Source organism: Eumetopias jubatus, unplaced genomic scaffold, assembly GCF_037043125.1.
Source record: "Eumetopias jubatus isolate StellerSeaLion01/CBP00866 unplaced genomic scaffold, mEumJub1_p1.0 scaffold_6, whole genome shotgun sequence".
Lineage (NCBI taxonomy): Eukaryota > Metazoa > Chordata > Mammalia > Carnivora > Otariidae > Eumetopias > Eumetopias jubatus.
In genome coordinates, this window is record NW_028274812.1 from 127,687,475 (window position 1) to 127,697,147 (window position 9,673).

At 37.1% G+C, this 9,673-nt stretch overlaps 1 pseudogene; it reads right to left on the reverse strand.

Annotated features, from left to right (window-relative positions):
* Positions 1 to 5,246: 5,246 nt before the first annotated feature.
* Positions 5,247 to 5,361, reverse strand: LOC114223928 (U4 spliceosomal RNA; annotated as a pseudogene).
* Positions 5,362 to 9,673: the final 4,312 nt, after the last annotated feature.

Here is a 9,673-nt window from a genome sequence, read left to right on the forward strand (position 1 = left end):
TATTTCAGAGAAACAGTGACTTTTCAAAATTAATGTTAATGATTCTAGATTTATTGAAGTACAGGGAGGACTTGGAGAGTCTGATAACATTTGGAGCCAATTTGTGAGTCAAAGGACTTTTGTTCAACATAAAAATGCCTAAAACAATTCCCAACAATGTGCAGTGTTCAATGAGCACCCCAGTGTGTGTGTGAGGAACTTGGATGGTAGACACCAACTTTGCAAGATTCAGTCCATGGGGGGCACTTAAAATGACCACTAAGACACTGCAGTTGGATGGAATCCAGGAAAAGAGAAGAAACCTCTTTATTTCCAATTTGAGTATTTTCCCCCCTTGAACTCTGATCACACTGTGTGAAACAATGAAGCGGGATGAGAGTGTTTCTGCATTTTCTTCATGGCCTTATACCAGTATCTAACACACTTAATGCTACTTTATATTTCTGGCCAGCTCTTATAATCCACTCATGATAGATTTTTGAACCGCCTCAAGCACCAGCAGTGACAAACTTGTGCTCCACAGGTAATAAAAGCTGGGACTACCTTCTTAGGAGCTCTTTTAATGAGCAGTCACCACACCAGTTGCAGGAAATATTGTGATGATCTTACCGCTGTAAAGACACTTTCTCCTGTGCAGTTGAAGTAATCTGCAATAATTGAACTGTTTCTCTCCTAGAGACTTCTGCCCACATTTCTCCTTATTAATTTTGTATAGAATCACAGTGATGGAACTAGGAGGGTATCCTCTGTGCTTTGATCCCCCAAGGTCCAAGATTCCATCCAATCCTAAAGAACCTTCATAGTCACATGGTGAGATTGAATGCTTTCCACTTTTTTATAAAAATATGTATTATTTTTATATTTTCCCTCCCTTGTAACTAATGGGTCAATGCTTCTCACAAAGCCCATCATTCCAGGGTCAGCTTCCCAATGGAAGCAAGCCATCAGATTTTCTTTCACCCTCCTACACCTTTCTGGGACCATCTCTCCCAATTTATAACTCACCTTTCTTGACTCCCTTTGATTCTTTTTAGGAAAATTTTCTTTCTTTTTTAATTCATGGATTCATAGAAGGCAGCAGGAGTTCCAAGTCACTGAATTATTCCTTCACCTCAAACATTAGTCATCTCTCTCTTTTTTTTTTTTTAAACATTAGTCATTTCTAAAGAAAAAAGAGCCGCCAGTTTAGGTGAATGTGCAGTGCTTCGCTAAAAAGAGAAAGAAAGGTGAAATAATTAATACTTTCTTTCTCTAGTTTTTCTCCCAACTTTTGCATGACTTGCTTCCAAGAAACAAGATAGACTTACTTTAATTTTCTTTAGTTGCTCCCTTTCTCTGACAATTTCTCAACTTTTTACATGTATACACTTAAGGGTCAGAGGTGAGGCAAAGAAATCTCTAGTCAAACCACGTTACCTCACTGCATTTGATGTGGACTCCACTGGTCTTCTTGCTTCTGTCCTTGACTTCCTTCAGTCATTTGCAACAGAGCAACATGCATGTTGCTCTGTTAAAGTTGGAAGTCAGGCCATATGACTTCTCTACTCAAAACCCTGCAACCATTTTGCTGTAGGCTGAATGTTTGTGTCCCCCAAAATGCTGATGTTGAAATCCTAATACCCAGTGGATGGTTTTAGGAGGTGAGGCCTTTGGGAGGTGATTATGTCATAAGGCAGAATGCTTATGGATGGGATTAGTGCCCCCTTTGCCATGTGAGGATGCAACAAAAAGTCTGTGACTTAGAAGAGAGCCTTCACTGGATCATGCTGATCTTGGACTTCCAGCCCCTAGGACTGTAAGAAATAAATATTTGTTGTTTATAAGCTACGTGGTTTATGGTATTTTCTTACAGCAGCCCAAACACACTCAGACAAGCTTCTGACTTCAGAGTAAAAGAAAAGTCCTTGGTATGGTGCTAAGGGCCTATGTGATCAGGCCCAGAGTCACCCTTTTTGACCTCAGGTACCAGACTCTCCTGCTCACTCACTCTGCTCCAGCCACCTGGTTCCCTTAGTGCTCTTTGTGGTAGGTACTCTCCTCCCTCAAAACTTTGCTCTTGCTGTTCCCTTTGCATGGAAAGCATTTACCCAAGAGATGTGCTTGGCTCACACACTTCTTCATGTATTTACTCAAATGTTACCTCTTTACTGAGCTATTCCACCTAAAATCATAATACTCACCCTACCCTCTGGCCCTTTCTCTTCCCCTTCTCTCCTTTATCTTTTTCATTTTGTTGATGGTTTCTCTTATTGTTCAGAATCCTTTTAGTTTGGTGAAGTCCCATTTATGATTTTTGCTATTATTGCTTGTGCTTTTGGTGTCATATACACAAAGTCATTGTCAAGATTAATATTGAAGAAATTTTCCCCTATGTTTTCTTCCAGGTGTTTTATGGTTTTAGGTCTTACATTTAAGTCCTTATTCTATTTAAAAATTATTTTTGTGAATTGTGTAAGATAGGGGTTCAATTTCATTCTTTTGCATGTGAATATCCAGTCTTCCCAGTACCATTTATTGAGGAGACTATCCTTTTCCCATTAAGTATTCTTGGCCTTCTTGTCAAATATTAGTTGACCACATATGCATGGTTTTATTTCTGGGTTCTTGATTTTGTTCCATTGGTCTATGTGTCTATTTTTAATTCCAGTACCATTTTGTTTTGATTACTGTAGATTTATAATAAAGTTTGAAATCAGGAAGCCTGATTCCTCTAGCTTTGTTCTTTCTCAAAAGAACTAGTACTTGGGGTCTTTTGTGGTTCCAAATTAATTTTAAGATTGTATTTTCTCTTTCTTGAAAAAGACGATTGGAATTTTGATAGGGATTACACTGAATTTATAGATGGTTTGGGGTCAAATGGACATTTTGACAATATTAACTCTTCTGATGCATAATCAGAATATCATGAAATGTCTTTCTATTTATTTATGTCTTCCTCAGTTTCTTTCATAAAGCTTTTATAGTTTTCAATGTATAAATCTTTCACTTTCTTGGTTAAATTTATTCCTAAGCATTTTATTGTTTTTGATGCTATTGTAAATGGGATTTTCTTCCTTTTCAGATGGCTCATTGTTATTATGTAGAAATGTAACTGATTTTTGTGTGTTGATTTGGTTTTTTTTTTAATATTTTATTTATTTATTTATTTGAGAGAGAGAATGAGATAGAGAGAGCATGAGAGGGGGGAGGGTCAAAGGGAGAAGCAGACTTCCTGCTCAGCAGGGAGCCCAATGTGGGACTTGATCCCGGGACTCCAGGATCATGACCTGAGCCGAAGGCAGTCGCTTAACCAACTGAGCCACCCAGGCGCCCTGTGTGTTGATTTGTAACCTGAAACTTTACCAAATTCACTTATTATTAAAAGGTGTGTGTGTGTGTGTGTGTGTGTGTGTGTAGTCTTTAAGATTTACTATATGCAAGATCATGTCATATGCAAACAGAAACAATTTTACTTCTTTTCTAATTTGAGTAAATTTTATATCTTTTTCTTGCCTAATTGCTCTGGCTATGAGTTCCAGTACTATGTTGAATACAAGTGGTGATAATAGGTGCCTTTGTATTGTTCCTGATCTTAGAGGAATAGCTTTCAACCTTTCACCATTAAGTATGATGTTAGCTGTGGGCTTGTCATACATGGCCTTTGTTATTATGTTGAGGTATGCTCCTTCTACACACACTTTGTTGAGAGTTTCATCATGAAATGACATTGAATTTTGTCAAATGCTTTTTCTGCATCTGAGATAACCATATGATTTTTATCTTTCATTGTATTAATGTGATGTATCACATTTATTGATTTGTGTATGCTGAACTACCTTTGCATCCTGGGCATAAATCCCACTTGCTTGTGGTATATAATCCTTTTAATGTGATGTTGAGTTAAATTTGCTAGCATTTTGTTAAGGATTTTTGCATCTATCTTCATCGGGGATATTGACCTGTAGTTCTCTTTTTTTATAGTATCCTTATTTGACTCTGGTATTAGGGTAACGCTAGTCTTGTCAAATGAGTTTGGGAGTGCTCCTCTTCAATTTTTTAGAATAGTTTGGAAAGAATTGGTATCAGTTATTTTTTAAATGTTTTGTACAACTCACCAGTGAAGCCATCTGGTTCTGGAATTTTTTTTGGGGGGGGGTTGATTACTGATTCAATCTTTATTGGTTATTGGTCTATTGATATTTTCTATTACTCCATGATTCAGTCTTGGTAGGTTATATGTTTCTAGGAATTTATCCATTTCTTCTAGGTTGCTCAATATTTTTGGCATATAATTACTTATAGTAGTCTTTTATGATCCTTTATTTCTGTGGTATCAGTTATAACATTTTTTTCATGTACAATTTATTTATTTGAGTCCTTTCTCTTTTTTCCTTAGTAAGTCTAGCTAAAGGTTTGTCCATTTTTTTTCAAAAACAATTCTTAGTTTTGTTGATCTTTTCTGTTGCTTTTCTATTCTCTACTTCATTCATTTCTGTTCTGACTTTTGTTACCTCCTTCCTTCTGTTATCTTTAGGCTTAGTTTGTTCTTTTTCTAGTTCTCTGAGGTATAAAGTTAGATTGTTTACTGGAAATCTTTCTTTTTCCTTAACATAGGGATTTATCACTATAAACTTCCCTCTTAGAACTGCTTTTGCTGCAACCCATAAGTTTTGGTGTTGACATTTGTGTACAACTCTTTTTATGGTCATATTTTTAAAATTTCTCTTGGATAAATACCTAGAAATAGAATTGCTGGTTCGCTGGATATACATGTGCTTAACATTAAGAGGAATTTCCAGATAGTCTGTTTTTTCCCCTAGAAGCTTTTACAGTTTTAGCTTTCACATTTAGGTCAATGATGCATTCCAAATGAATTTTGTATATGCTGTGAGGTATGAGTCAAGGTTCATTTTTCCCCCATGTGGATATCCAGTCATTCCAGCATCATTTGTTGAAAAGATTTTCTTTCTTCATTGAATTGCTTTGGTGCCTTGGTCAAAAATCAATTTATCGTGTAAATGTGAGTCTATTTCCGGATTCTCTTATTTCATTCCATTTATCCATATTATTATCTTTACACCGATAACTTACTATAATTACATTGTAATCTTTAAAATTCAGGTACATAGATGTATATTCCAACTTTATTCTCCTCTTTCAAAGTTGTTTTGGATATTTTAGGTTCTTCACATTATCATATAAATTTTAGAATCAGCTTTTCAATTTATACAATGATGACTGCTGGTATTTTTATTATAATTGGATTGAATCTATAGATCAATTTGAAGATAATTGATATTTCACAACGTTGAGACTTCTAATTAGCAATAATCGTGCCTCGGATAAACCTCATTGGCTACGATACTGCCACTGCGCAAAGCTAACGTTGAGACTTCTAAAACATGAACACTGTATATCTCTCCCTTGAGTCTTTAAAAATTTTCTCAGTTTTCAGTGTAGAAGTCTTGCACTATTTTATTAAATCTATATTTACTTTATGTTTAAATGTGATTATAAATAGAATTTTAAAATATTTGACTTTCCAAATTTTTGCTTCTAGTATCTAGGGGTGACCTTGTATCCCATGACCTTGTTATATTTACTTATTAGATCTAGTAGTTTTTATGCAGCGACCTTGGGATTTTGTAGGTAGAAGTCATGAATAAAGATATTTTTACTTCTTTCTTTTTCTCTAATAATAAAGATATTTTTACTTCTTTCTTTTTCCCTATCCATTTCTTCTAGGTTGCTCAATATTTTTATGTGAATAAAGATATTTTTACTTTTCTTTTTCTCTAATAATCTCTATGCCTATTTTTTTTTTAATTTTTTTATTGTTATGTTAATCACCATATATTACATCATTAGTTTTTGGTGCAGTGTTCCATGATTCATTGTTTGTTCATAACACCCAGTGCTCCATGCAGAATGTGCCCTCCTCAATACCCATCACCAGGCTAACCCATCCCCCTACCCCCCTCCCCTCTAGAACCCTCAGTTTGTTTTTCAGAGTCCATCATCTCTCATGGTTCGTCTCTCCCTCTGACATACTCCCCTTTTCTTCCTCTCCTGTTATCTTCTTCTTTTTCTTTTTTCTTAAAATATGTTGCGTTATTTGTTTCAGAAGTACAGAACTGTGATTCAACAGTCTTGCACAATTCACAGCACTCACTGTAGCACATACCCTCCCCAATGTCTATCACCCAGCCACCCCATCCCTCCCACCCCCAACCACTCCAGTAACACTCATTTTCTTTCCTGAGATTAAGAATTCCTCATATCAGTGAGGTCATGTGATACATGTCTTTCTCTGATTGACTTATTTCACTCAGCATAACACCCTCCAGTTCCATCCACGTCGTTGCAAATGGCAAGATCTCATTCCTTTTGATGGCTGCATAATATACCATTTTGTATATATACCACTTCTTCTTTATCCATTCATCTGTCGATGGGCATCTTGGCTCTTTCCACAGTTTGGCTATGGTGGACATTGCTGCTATAAACATTGGGGTACAGGTACCCCTTCGGGTCCCTACATTTGTATCTTTGTAGTAAATACCCAGTAGTGCAATTGCTGGATCGAACGGTAGCTCTAATTTCAACTGTTTGAGGAACCTCCATACTGTTTTCCAGAGTGGTTGCACCAGCTTGCATTCCCACCAACAGTGTAGGAGGGTTCCCCTTTCTCCACATCCCCGCCAACATCTGTCGTTCCCTGACTTGTTAATTTTAGCCATTCTGACTGGTGTGAGGTGGCATCTCATTGAGGTTTTGATTTGGATTTCCCTGATGCCGAGCGATGTTGAGCACTTTTCATGTGCCTGTTGGCCATTTGGATGTCTTCTTTGGAGAAATGTCTGTTCATGTCTTCTGCCCATTTCTTGATTGGGTTATTTGTTCTTTGGGTGTTGAGTTTGATAAGTTCTTTATAGATTTTGGATACTAGCCCTTTATCTGATATGTCATTTGCAAATATTTTCTCCCATTCTGTCGATTGTCTTTTGGTTTTGTGGACTGTTTCTTTTGCTGTGCAAAAGCTTTTTATCTTGATGAAATCCCAGTAGTTCATTTTTGCCCTGGCTTCCCGTGCCTTTGGCGATGTTTCTAGGAAGAAGTTGCTGCGGCTAAGGTCGAAAAGGTTGCTACCTGTGTTCTCCTTTAGGATTTTGATGGACTCCTGTCTCACGTTTAGGTCTTTCAACCATTTGGAGTCTATTTTTGTGTGTGGTGTAAGGAAATGGTCCAGTTTCATTCTTCTGCATGTGGCTGTCCAATTTTCCCAACACCATTTGTTGAAGAGACTGTCTTTTTGCCATTGGACATTCTTTCCTGCCTTGTCAAAAATAAGTTGACCATAGAGTTGAGGGTCCATTTCTGGGCTCTTGATTCTGTTCCATTGATCTATGTGTCTGTTTTTGTGCCAGTACCATACTGTCTTGATGATGACAGCTTTGTAATAGAGCTGGAACTCCTGAATTGTGATGCCGCCAGCTTTGCTTTTCTTTTTCAGTATTCCTCTGGCTATTCTGGGTCTCTTCTGGTTCCATACAAATTTTAGGATTATTTGTTCCATTTCTTTGAAAAAAGTGGATGGTATTTTGATGGGGATTGCATTGAATGTGTAGATTGCTCTAGGTAGCATTGACATCTTCACAATGTTGATTCTCCCAATCCATGAGCATGGAACGTTTTTCCATTTCTTTGTGTCTTCTTCAATTTCCTTCATGAGTATTTTATAGTTTTCTGAGTACAGATCCTTTGCCTCTTTGGTTAGATTTATTCCTAGGTATCTAATGGTTTTGGGTGCAATTGTAAATGGGATCGACTCCTTGATTTGTCTCTCTTCTGTCTTGTTGTTGGTGTATAGGAATGCCACTGATTTCTGTGCATTGATTTTATATCCTGCTACTTGACTGAATTCCTGTATGAGTTTTAGCAGTTTTGGGGTGGAGTCTTTTGGGTTTTCCACATACAGTATCATATCATCTGCAAAGAGTGAGAGTTTGACTTCCTCTTAGCCGATTTGGATGCCTTTGATTTCTTTTTGTTGTCTGATTGCTGTGGCTAGGACTTCTAATACCATGTTGAATAGCAGTGGTGAGAGTGGACATCCCTGCCGCGTTCCTGACCTTAGAGGAAAAGCTCTCAGCCTTTCCCCATTGAGAATGATATTCGCTGTAGGTTTTTCATAGATGGCTTTTATGATATTGAGGTATGTACCCTCTATCCCTATACTCTGAAGAGTTTTGATCAAGAAAGGATGTTGTACTTTGTCAAATGCTTTTTCTGCATCTATTGAGAGGATCCTATGATTCTTGCTCTTTCTTTTGTTAATGTATTGTATCACGTTGATTGATTTGCAGATGTTGAACCAGCCTTGCAGCCCAGAAATAAATCCCACTTGGTCCTGGTGAATAATCCTTTTAATGTACTGTTGGATCCTATTGGCTAGTATTTTGGTGAGAATTTTTGCATCCATGTTCATCAAGGATATTGGTCTGTAATTCTCTTTTTTGATGGGGTCTTTGTCTGGTTTTGGGATCAAGGTAATGCTGGCCTCATAAAATGAGTTTGGAAGTTTCCCTTCCATTTCTATATTTTGGAACAGTTTCAGGAGAATAGGTATTAATTCTTCTTGAAATGTCTGATAGAATTCCCCTGGGAAGCCATCTGGCCCTGGGCTTTTGTTTCTTGGGAGATTTTTGATGACTGTTTCAATTTCCTTAGTGGTTATAGGTCTGTTCAGGTTTTCTATTTCTTCCTGGTTCAATTTTGGTAGTTGATACATCTCTAGGAATGCACCCATTTCTTCCAGGTTATCTAATTTGCTGGCATAGAGTTGCTCATAATATGTTCTTATAATTGTTTGTATTTCTTTGGTGTTTGTTGTGATCTCTCCTCTTTCATTCATGATTTTGTTGATTTGGGTCATTTCTCTTTTCTTTTTGATCAGTCTGGCCAGGGGTTTATCAATCTTGTTAATTCTTTCAAAGAACCACCTCCTAGTTTCGTTGATCTGTTCTACTGTTCTTTAGGTTTCTATTTCATTGATTTCTGCTCTGATCTTTATGATTTCTCTTCTCCTGCTGGGTTTAGGCTTTATTTGCTGTTCTTTCTCCAGCTCCTTTAGGTGTAGGGTTAGGTTGTGTATTTGAGACCTTTCTTGTTTGTTGAGAAAGGCTTGTATTGCTATATACTTTCCTCTCAGGACTGCCTTTGCTGTATCCCAAAGATTTTGAACAGTTGTGTTTTCATTTTCATTGGTTTCCATGAATTTGTTTAATTCTTCTTTAATTTCTTGGTTGACCCATTCATTCTTTAGTAGGATGCTCTTTAGCCTCCATGTATTTGAGTTCTTTCCGACTTTCCTCTTGTGGTTGAGTTCTAGTTTCAAAGGACTGTGGTCTGAAAATATGCAGGGAATGATCCCAGTCTTTTGGTACCAATTGAGACCTGATTTGTGACCTAGGATGTGATCAATTCTGGAGAATGTTCCATGGGCACTAGAGAAGAATGTGTATTCCGTTGCTTTGGGATGGAATGTGCTGAATATGTCTCTGAAGTCCATTGGGTCCAGTGTGTCATTTAAAGTCTTTATTTCCTTGTTGATCTTTTGCTTCGATGATCTGTCCATTTCAGTCAGGGGGGTGTTAAAGTCCCCCACTATTATTGTATTGTTGTCAATGTGTTT